The 11,135-nt window shown below is 39.0% G+C and overlaps 1 protein-coding gene across 2 annotated transcripts in view; it reads right to left on the bottom strand.

The window, feature by feature from the left end:
- Nucleotides 1-7,215, bottom strand: part of SLC38A4 (solute carrier family 38, member 4) — a 58,728-nt gene extending 51,513 nt beyond the window's left edge. For both annotated transcript variants that reach the window (XM_005877400.1, XM_014548620.1), the window contains exon 1: nucleotides 6,966-7,215. The gene's annotated coding sequence lies outside the window, so the exon portion shown is untranslated. The remainder of the gene's footprint in view (nucleotides 1-6,965) is intronic.
- Nucleotides 7,216-11,135: the final 3,920 nt, after the last annotated feature.

Raw genomic sequence — 11,135 nt, 5'->3', positions numbered from 1 at the left:
ATATATAAATTATTAGTTTTACTGAAAAAAATACAAAGTGGCACAAATTGGCTTTTTATTTCAATTCTGATCAAAATTTATGTGCAGGTAATAATAGCTCAAAAGTAGGGGAATATAGAATAACCTCCCACCAGATGAGAGGATCAAATTCCTGAAAGTCCATGACAAGAGAATTCCAGGTTGAGTAACTTAACAGCTTATGGGGAGATATGGTTATAGGGTTGGGGCTAAGCTTGTGTGAATCTGTAAAATATTTTTACATTCATAGAAGGAAAAATATTACCAATGATATTGCTACATATTTTAAATTGGTAATAAGAAATACAATTAAATTTCAACTTTTCACCTTTAGTTTACTAAAATGTTTCTAGAGTCTTAAATTTTGCTGTTGCATAGCTAACTGCAGTTAAAATTTAATTAATATTAAATAAATTACTTAAAATGCAACACTAATGAAATAATAGAAAATAATTCACAAAGGTCAAGATCCTTAAACTATATTTTCTAGTATATATGGCTAGTGTAAGCATAAGTCATTAAATTCTCCTGTCTTTTCAGTGATGGAACAGAATAAAAAGAACTCAGACTAAAGTTAAAAGCTGGTAGACTTTCACCTTGGAAAATAGGGCCTGCATGTTCATCTGACATAACAGCAGGGAATGCTTGTAGGTATGACCTTCATAGTCCATCCTAGTATATTTTCTTATGAGATAACTGAATGGTTTAGGTCAGTGGTCGGCAAACTCATTAGTCAACAGAGCCAAATATCAACAGTACAACGATTGAAATTTCTATTGAGAGCCAAATTTTTTAAACTTAAAATATATAGGTAGGTACATTGTTATTAACTTAATTAGGGTACTCCTAAGGCTTAAGAAGAGCCACACTCAAGGGGCCAAAGAGCCGCATATGGCTCGAGAGCCACAGTTTGCTGACCATGGGTTTAGGTCATTCCTCTTCTAGGAGTCTTGTCAGCTATTGGCAGACTACAGGTGCATGTCAATGAGTTTTGCTACCTGAGAACCTTAAAGGCAGCCTGGGTAGATCACAAAACCTATGAAGCACCTCTGCATGGCTGGTATTTTCAATCATTCCAAACCATTTCCCTAAATATTAAATATTTCGTATACAATAATAAGAATAATATAAAATAATGAAAATAATATTTAACATAAAATATTATTTACATGCTGAATTTTTTTTTACTTCAAAACTGACTTGTTTTTAGGCGAACCAGAATTACAGAATGAGAAAAGCAAGTGCTTTGTTGTTCCTTAGACATTATTATTTTTTATTGAATTTATTGAGGTGACATTGGTTAGTAAAATTATATAGGTGTACAATTCTATAATATATTATCTGTAGTTGTATTGTGTGTTCACCACCTTAGACATAATTTTTTGATGATCCTTGGCAAAAATATTACAATATAGACCCCCAAAATGAAATGCTTCATTACTTAGCTTAGGTAGAATGATAAACTTCATTTTTATTTCTTATTATGGAAATTTTCAGACTTATACAAATGTAGATGGAATACTATACTGAAACCTCACATATGTATCATCTAGCTTCAAAATTATTAACCATGGCAATCTTATTACATCTAAACTACCACTCCTCCCACCATTATTTTAAAGCAAATTCCAAATATATAATTTCCTAGTAAATATATCCTTATATAATAGAAACAGGAAAGTACTTTTTAAAAAGTAGTCATGTGGCACAATTGTTAAAATCAAAACAACCCCTACTGTTTACTGGTGATGCCTTTCAATCTTAGGGAAAGCTGAGTAAGCACTGGGTAGACCAGTACACATTTTGAAACCTGACTGAAGGGGCATTCCAGGTCAGCCAGGTTCTATCAGGAAGAAGTGTTAGGTAAGTCATGAAAGATTTACTGAGGAGGAAGGATATTTGGGCAAAATGTAGGCCCTCAAGAAAATGAAAATCCTCAAGGAAACGGGCAAGGGAATGACAACAAGGTACAATTTTTCTTTAAAAGAGAAGCAACTTTATGAGATTGAAGAAACACAATATTCAAGTTTGAAAATGACATTTTAAAGGTTGTATAAACAAAAAATTCAGAATATGGAAAGTCTATAGGAGCATAACTTGGTTTCATCATCAAGTAAATTGTAAAACAAAAAGAGAGAGAGAGAGAGAGATAAGGGGTGGTTGGTTGAACCTATGGATTAAAACAGACTTAAGAGCCATATCAACCAATGAGTTTATGAACCTGTTTGGATTCTGATTCAAACAAACTAAGTGTAAAACAAACAAACAAAAATAGAGACAATCATAGATATTTGAACACTGCCTGAAAATGTGATAACATTAAGGAAATGTTGGTTTATTTAAGGTGTAATAATATTTTAGTTACATATTCTTCAAGACTTCTTTACCTTTTTGAGATACATACCAAATCATGTATGGATCAAATTATATGGTGACTTGGAAATAATCTAGTAATGATTATGATAGGAGTAGCAGAGAAGAGAGGTGTGGGTAGAGAGGAAACACAACAGACAAGTATTAATAATTGTGGAAGATGGGTGAAGATGGAGTCTCATACTATTTTTTACTTTGGAATATGTTAGAATTTTTTCATATTAAAAAAGTTTAAGCTTCCTAGTTTAGAACATATATATTTCTTAATATTCCTCTCCAAAGTTTGAAAGCAGAAGGAAGATCCTATAAATTCCTTCAGCCAACTAGAAGTTTCTATTAACAAGCACTTTTGAGTTTTGCCATTATAGTTGACTTTAACAATGGTGAACCTAAGGCACTCTGAAACATCAAAAGATTAAATTATGTTCCAAAAATTATGTAACAACGAGTTTTTCTATATCCTCAGCTAGATAAGGGAGACTTTTAAGCAGAATTTCCCTTTTCTGTGCCTGTAAAATTTATACATATCCATGTGCACATGTGCACCTCACTGAAATTTTGAAAAGTTCTGAAACACTTGCTCATAAAGCTCCAATCATCTAACAAAGAGTGATTGTTTAAGGGTGGCCTTGGGACAGGATGAAATCAGAAGCTGCATGGGACTGCATGCCTCATCCCAAACCCAAGCCGCCTCGCTATTTATTTAAAGTATTGCCTGTTCTGTTTGTAATTGCATGCTGTGGCCCAGACAATCATTTTTAGATCTGTAATTCAAAACACAAAAGGGATTTGTTTAGACATCAGTGTTACCAAAAAACTGCTAATGGTTATGCCCTTGGTTTGATTGAAGCCATGCTTCAGTGAAACATCAACCAATTTGTAGGGAAATATCAGAAAACCTATGATTTTGTATTTGTAGATCAAACAACCAGTTAAGTGACATTTTCACTTTTCTAAGCCTTCAGGTTGTGCTTGTAAATTCTTCAAGGATAGAGGATTCATCATGAAGCTATTTTAATTACTCTTGGATGCTAATATCTAGCATTTGTTCCTTCTTTATAGAAACTCATTCATCATTTGATTACCTCTTACTAAAATAAAATCTCTGCCAAGCCACACATATTTCTATTCTATCTGAGAAGGAAAGAATCATTCCATTTCAATCTGTTTGTGTCCAATCTCAGTGGGTGGCAACTGGAGATTCTCTCTTCCAGGTCGATGGGTGTAGAGGACCCTGCCCCTTCTTATGACAGCAATTAGGGTTGACAGACACAGAGAAGCCTAAACAATCAAGTTTTATGGTCTGCATCCTCCACTCAGACCATAGTGCTGTTAATTTTGTAAAGTCTGAAATCTCATTTTTTAAAGTTCTCTTGAGGAATCATCATACTCATGATAGCCCAGCACTGTGCCAAGCACTTCACATGTATCACATCAGTAATACCCTCACCTTTCGGGGAAGTGTAATTATTATCCGCATTTTTCAAATGAGGCAACTAACACTCAAAGATTGAGTAACTTGCCTGAAAACCAAAGCTGGTGAATGAATAGCTGAGCTAGGAGTCACACCCCCATATCTGACTGCAGAGCCCCTTCCCAATGATATTCCATTATCATTGAGCACCTTCTCTGTGCTGGACATGATTCCTAACAGGAGCACCATTTGGGAGACATGGGAGTGAACTGAGAGTCAGCATAAGAGCGAGGGCAAACAGCAGGTTTTATGGAGGAAGAATGGTATGACTTCAGAGAGAGGAGAGGGCTCCAGGCAGGAGAAATGGAAGCAGAAGTTTGGCCACAAAACAACTAGAGTTGGCTTTAGCGCAAATGACATGTTTGTAGAGAGTCTGGCTGAGGTTGACCTTGACGGCCAGGTAAACGAGTTTGAACTTTATGGAATTCTGGTATTTAAAAAAATAGTGTTAAGCATTGTGTTTGGTTTCATTCTTCCAAGTGTGAATACAGCTATAATATTACCCAGTTGTTTGAAAGTAAAGCTAGGACTTGATTTTTGTCTACATTGACATAGTACATAAGGCATTTCTATTTCACTTTTCTTTCAGAAAAACTCTATTTCTTCTCATTAAAGAAAAAGTTCAAAAGGCAAATAAACCTTCTCATTACCCCTTACAAAAACAATGCCTGTGAGGTTGGAAGCCATAACCAGTGTGTTTACATTTCCTGTCACCCTCCCCCACCCCCGCTATTGACTATCACCATTAGTCAAATAAGTAAACAGCATAACATCAGAGAGGTCCACAAAATTCAGGGGACCTTTTGTTTAGTCGCCTGTTTACAGAGAACTGTTCAGCCCTTCAAGATGACAGGGCTGTGTCATCTGCCCCACCACATGCTGAGGGATCTTACAGCCCACACCCAGGGGAGAGGACCCAGAAGAGCCTGCAAAGTGACCTGAGGTGTCTAATGTTTACACAAAACAAATCACACAGACAGCACATATGATTTTATTCCATTTCAAAAGATTCAGAGAAGCACTTTTGCCTATGAAAGGAGTTATAAATTATTTTAGCTATGTCAGTTCTTCGAATGTGTAGACTTTGGACCAGCTTCCCCTACCTACCCTCCATCCTCTGGAAGGGTCTGGGACAAGCGCCATTTTTCGAATAACAGACATCACTAAAATGAAGACGTAGGGCAGTGCCTTCAGTTAGACTTGGGTCTAGCAAGGGCTCCAGACTGATTGATAGCTTGTTATGATTTCATGAATTGACAACACATCTCTGAAAGCTCAAAATGTGAAATCCTAAAAACTCTAAGGGGTGTTTACACTTGCTGATAGCAGTGGGTATCTTATCCTCTCCTCTGCTTGAGAGGCAGGATGGTGGGGGGAGAGCTCTCCAAGGGGTGCTGGCTAAAGGGAGGGCTTGCACCTAGCTGTTCCAGGTGCTATTCAGAACTGATGCACTTCCCTGAGCTGGTTACAGCCACCAGTGTCCAGAGTCCCCATGCCTGTGAGAATTCAGGTGAAGAATAACATTCTCATTTTAAAATCCGACTTAAGCCACCTCTGGGAGAGGCTTCTCCCACCGGCAAGTGGGTTGAAAGGACAGAAAAGTATAGCACTGACAGTCTCTGGACCCGTGATGGTTGCCCTGGGACTGAAGATGCTGTCTTGACTCTCTGAGACCTGTGTCAAACTGGACAGCCACTTGCTGTCATTTCCAGCCATGCCCCTGGCCCTGACTTATCATCTCTGTGACTGAACATAGACTGGCAGGGCGTTATTTTAATTAATTTTTAAGAAATATAAGTTGTCTTCGCAGAATAGATTATCATATGGGTGTGGAAATTTGTAAAGGTGCCAGATTTTATACCTTATTGTCCAAATACATACTTATCTCTGCCCTGTTCTGTTTCTTCTTTCCAATCCTCCACTGGCTTCTGTGTAAATGAAGGTGTAGTTTGCACATCCTTTTGCCCCAGCACACACTAGTTGTCATTTTGAAGAGGAAAAACTTATTCAAACTTTGTCCCCACACTTTTTCCATCACCATAAGTGATGTAAGTATATCAATTCAGAGAGAAAAAAATACCATTGAATATAGTCAAGCAACTGGAATACTGCTTGGCAATAAAAAGGACCCAACTATTTATACAACCTGAATGTATCTCAAAAACATTACACTCAATGGCGGGGGGGGGGAATCTCAGAAAGGTTACATGCAGTATGATACCATTTATGCAACATACTATACATACATACATACATACATACATACATAGATGGAAAACATCTGGTTGCCAAGGATAGGGAGAAGGAGGTGGTTTTGACTAAAGGGGTAGCAGGAGGGAGATCTTTGTGGCGGTAGAATTTCTATATCTTGGGTGTGGTGGTGGTTACACTGTATGTGATAAAATGACATAGAAACTATACATACATATGGTGCCAAAGTCAATTTCCTGGTGTTATTGTAAGAAAATTATGTCTGAGGAATCATTAGAAGAAACTGAGCAAAAGGCATTTGGAGCCTCTCTGAGTTACCTTTGCAACTTCCTGTGAATCTACAGTTACTCCAAAATAAAAAGGTTAAATACATATGCCGACCAACTGTGCGGACTGCTGTACGGCAGGTGTGACTACAGCACAGCAACACAGGCCAAACAAGTGTCAGGTACGTTTTTAAATGTGCTGTTACTAAAGAGCTGCTTCAAAGACAAAAAGGAATAAAAGAGTGATGAAATGTGCTCTCAGGACGGTCACCGCCCTGTTTATGTAATGCTCTGAACCAGTGGTTGCTTTTCAGGCATTCCCAACGCCAGGCTTGAAACACGAGCCCCGTTAGATAACTTTAGCACTCAGGTCGGTTTGGTCATAGAGTTTACAAGAACATTCGCATCCATACACCACATTCCTCCGATATGGAAACATGCCAGAAGGACCAGAGGCTGTGTGGCCACCCGGAAACGTTGCTTAAAACAGAAAGGGCTACTACAGTCTCCTTCATGGAGCCTCCCCCTTCCCTCCTTTTTCAGTTCTTTGCTCCTTCTCCTTTCAAGCTCATCTCATTCACTCGCCCGGCCTCTCTGGCAAAGTCAAGCAAACGCAGACAAACCTGTGAGCAGTGCTGTGTCCCAAGGCGCTGGCCTCCCGTGGTCCTCCCTGCGCGCCAGGACGCAGCTCATGCTCAGGGCACCCGTGCACGCCCCGGTGGTGGCCCGCAGGACACGCGCGCGTCAACCCAGAGCCAGGCGACACCAGCCACAGCCGCCGGGGATGCTGCTGGGCGGGAGGACCAGCACTGCAAACAGAACAGCAGCTCCGCCAGCTGCCAGCCAAAGCGGCCTCTTGGTCAGTTACATCTTTTTTTCTTTAACATTTTTATAGTACCGTGAGTGTACCCAATGTTATAAAATTATGCCAAAACAAAGAGCAAAGTCCTTGTCCTGAGGAGTATGCGATGTAAAAGGTGCCAATGACGCAAGGCACAATGACAGGACAAACACAGGGTATACGTGTGAAAGGTAAGATAGAATCGATAAGACTTCAATGGACCCAAAAAATGGAAAAGCCAGGTCAGAGCCCGACTCCTCATAGCAGATAAAAGAAATAAATATTTGCAATCAAAGCAATAGCAAAAGTAACATTTTTTGAGTGTTTATTACGTATCATGTAGTATCATCGAATCAATTCTGTAAGGTAGGTTCTATTATGATATCTAATTAGAAAACCAGGGTTTTAAAAAACCTATTTAACAGACACTTCTAATGCTTCCAAAGTGCCAAATGTTAGTCTTTTTTTTTTTAATATATTTTATTGATTTTTTACAGAGAGGAAGGGAGAGAGATAGAGAGTTAGAAACATCGATGAGAGAGAAACATCGATCAGCTGCCTCCTGCACATCTCCTACTGGGAATGTGCCCGCAACCCAGGTACATGCCCTTGACCGGAATCGAACCTGGGACCTTTCAGTCCGCAGGCCGACGCTCTATCCACTGAGCCAAACCGGTTTTGGCAACCAAATGTTAGTCTTTACACATATTAACTCATTTCTTCCTCAAAAAATCCTTATGAAATAGGAACTATTTCCCTCATTTTACAGATGAACGGAATGAGGCAGTCAGGTTAAGTGACTTGCCTAAGGTCACTCAGAGAGAATGTGGGAGAGCCAGAACTTGATCACAGGAAGTCCAGAGATAGAGCCCAGGTCTGAATCCAGGAAGCCCAACTCTAGGATGACACTGGGATTCACAGCCACACGCCCTGACACCCAAGACTGCACATGGAATCTTGTGCAGCAGTGAATACTGAGGAAATAATGTAATTTGAAAATATTTATATTGACTGTCAACAATGCACAAATTCACTCTGCAAAGGCCTTAACCACTGCAATGAAGACGTGTCTAGTTGAAGAAAAAAATGAAACAGGTTTTCCTTCCTCCCTTCATTCTACAAACAGGCACGAGTGTCTGTTTATTCCAGGCATGATATTAGGGACCAGGGTGACAGCAGTGACCAAAAGAGACAAAAACAAGAGAAAACAGGAAACTGGAGATGCTGTTCATTTCAATGATGGACACACATTAGGTTTATCAGGAGCAATAGTGGCAAGTAGCCAACAGGAAATAAAGGAACAGTTCAATCTTATTATTTAGGAAATGACACTATTGTGGACTGGATGGTTCTACATATGTGTTATGCAGCCCTTTTTTCATTTCCTCTCTTCTGTTTCCTTCCTTTTAGTTACGACAGCTAGAGGAAAACACATTATCAAAGAACATTTATCATGGACATATGTTAACATTTCAAATAAGGCTGCGGGTGGCAGAAGTACTAGTAATAACACCAATAACAGCTATCACATATTGAGTGCTTACTATGCATCAGACATTAGTCTAAGCATTTTACACGTGCGAAATCATTTCATCCTTATAACAATCTCATGAGGTAGATGCTATTATGATCCTGATTTTATAGATGAAGAGATTGAAGCTCAGAAAGATTAAGGAACTTGGCTATAAGGCAAGGATATAATGCTAAAGAGTGGAGGATTTAGTCTATTAACTGAAATTAGGCTTGGGGTTATTTGCAGATTTCATTTACCCTTTGAATTCCCTTCCTAATAACAATGTAACTAACAGCATTGTACAAGTGTGGGAAGGGTGACAAGGCATGCAGCCCTCTGAACCTGGAATGAAAAATTGTTATAAAAGATTCCTAAAGAAAAAGCGACATTGGGCATTAAGTTTTCAAACTCTATTATCAAAAGCCAGAATCTTAACTGGCATAAATATCTATCTGTTATTCCATTCCCCATCTCACTTTATTTTTAATACCTTTTTACTTCCTGACTCCTCTATAACACACTGAAAAATAAAATAAAACTATTAAAAACTAAAGTAAGGAGAGAAATCCTTCCCCCTCCCTCCAGTTACCCCCCAAGGAAAAGCACAGAAGAGCATTTGCTTGGAAGTCTTTTTTCGTAATTGCGTGGATTGTGTCTATGCTAAAATAGAATATCCCCTGGAGAAACAGAAAAATAATTTGATTTTTCCACATAGGAGACAATGAAATCTAGTCTGTCCATTTGAGTAAGGGTTTTAAAACACTATCTAGGAGTCTAAATAACTATAGTTCTCTATTATAGGGCCACAATAAAATGATAAAATAATAAAATGCATTGCTAATTCCTGTACTGCAGGTACTCAAATAATGTGCTTTTGTCCAACGTCATTTTGGAGGAACTTAACTCTTGTTTATATCAGTTAGCCAGCATTAAGATTGGTTCTATTATATGCCTTTTTGTTTAAAGTTGCAGAGCCTATCGACCACGTTAAGTGAGGACGTACTATATTCAGTCATTTTGTTCCCTATAGCACAGTTCTCTTCAGAGCTTCAAGGGAGGGGCAGAGCAATGGGACACTTGCAGAGAGAATATGCAAAAGACCTCCTAGACCGCATGTCCCTCCCAGCCCCCTCCCTTGCATTCTCCATTTTGAGAACTGAACTCCTATATTCCCAGAGTGGCTCCCATTTTTTCTCTTCTCTGTTCACACTGGTGTCTTTGTTGAGAATCCTCCCCCACTTCCTTTGTCCAACTAACTTTTATTTCTGCTTCAAAACCTAGCTCAGGCATCACCTAGTCTTGACGTGTTCTCTGATCCCTTTTCTAAGCCAGGTTCAGTGGCAGAGTACTCAAATCTGATTTCCCTGGCCCTTAACATGCTGTTAGTGCAACTGTTTATTCTTTCCCCGACTAGACTAAGTCACTTACTTCACAAACATTTGTTGAGCACCTAGTATTTGCCCAGGACTGTGGTAGGTGTCAGGGAGACAGGGATGAAAGAAACTTCCTAATACTGTTTCTGGAAGATAATGATACTCGATGATTGTCTGTGGGATGAATGAATGGAATTAGGTCATTACAGAAATAGGGGAAGGAAGACCAGAGGAAGATTAGCAGTCACAGGGAAGTAACTCGGTTTTTCCATTCTCCCATCTCTCACATCATACTCTGTTGTACAACACCTTTCTAAGCCTCTTCTTTCCTTAAGCGTTTGTTCTCATAGTAGTCTCTCCTCCTGCTGTCTTTATTGGAAGCAAACATTGACACAAGGAGGAACATATCTGATGCCAGCACTGTCGCTTCCTAGCTGTGTGATCTGTGTGATCCTTGACTCTTTCCTTGATTTTTCTGAGTTTCAGTTTCCTCCTCTGTTAAATGGAGATAACCAACACCTATAGCCTGGGGTATAGTATGAAGATTAAGTGAGATTCGCATATGTAAAGGGCTTAATGCAAAGTCTGACTTAGAGCATCCTCCTTCGCTTCCTTTGGTCTCTCCCTGGTGCCTACCCCTAACCCTTCCTACAGGGTGTCATCAAGGCAGGACGGCATGTGAAATAATCTCAGGTGATACATGGAAGCAATTTTTTAAAATGTATGATTATTTTGATATCTATTAAAATATGTAAATAGTCATTAAACCCCATAAAACTTTTGATTTTTATAGAAATCATTGCATTGGATATGTAAAAAGTAAAAAAGAAGAAGAAGAAGAAGAAGAAGAAGAAGAAGAAGAAGAAGAAGAAGAAGAAGAAGAAGAAGAAGAAGAAGAAGAAGAAGAAGAAGAAGAAGAAGAAGAAGAAGAAGAAGAAGAAGAAGAAGAAGAAGGAAGGAGGAGGAGGAGGAGGAGGAGGAGGAGGAGAAGGAGGAGGAGAAGGAGAAGAAGAAGGAGAAGGAGAAGAAGAAGGGAGAAGAACAGGAATTTAGGTTTTAAAAATAG

This window comes from Myotis brandtii, unplaced genomic scaffold (assembly GCF_000412655.1).
Source record: "Myotis brandtii unplaced genomic scaffold, ASM41265v1 scaffold517, whole genome shotgun sequence".
In the NCBI taxonomy this organism is placed as follows: Eukaryota; Metazoa; Chordata; class Mammalia; order Chiroptera; family Vespertilionidae; genus Myotis; species Myotis brandtii.
This window is presented reverse-complemented; position numbering and strand designations above follow the sequence as displayed.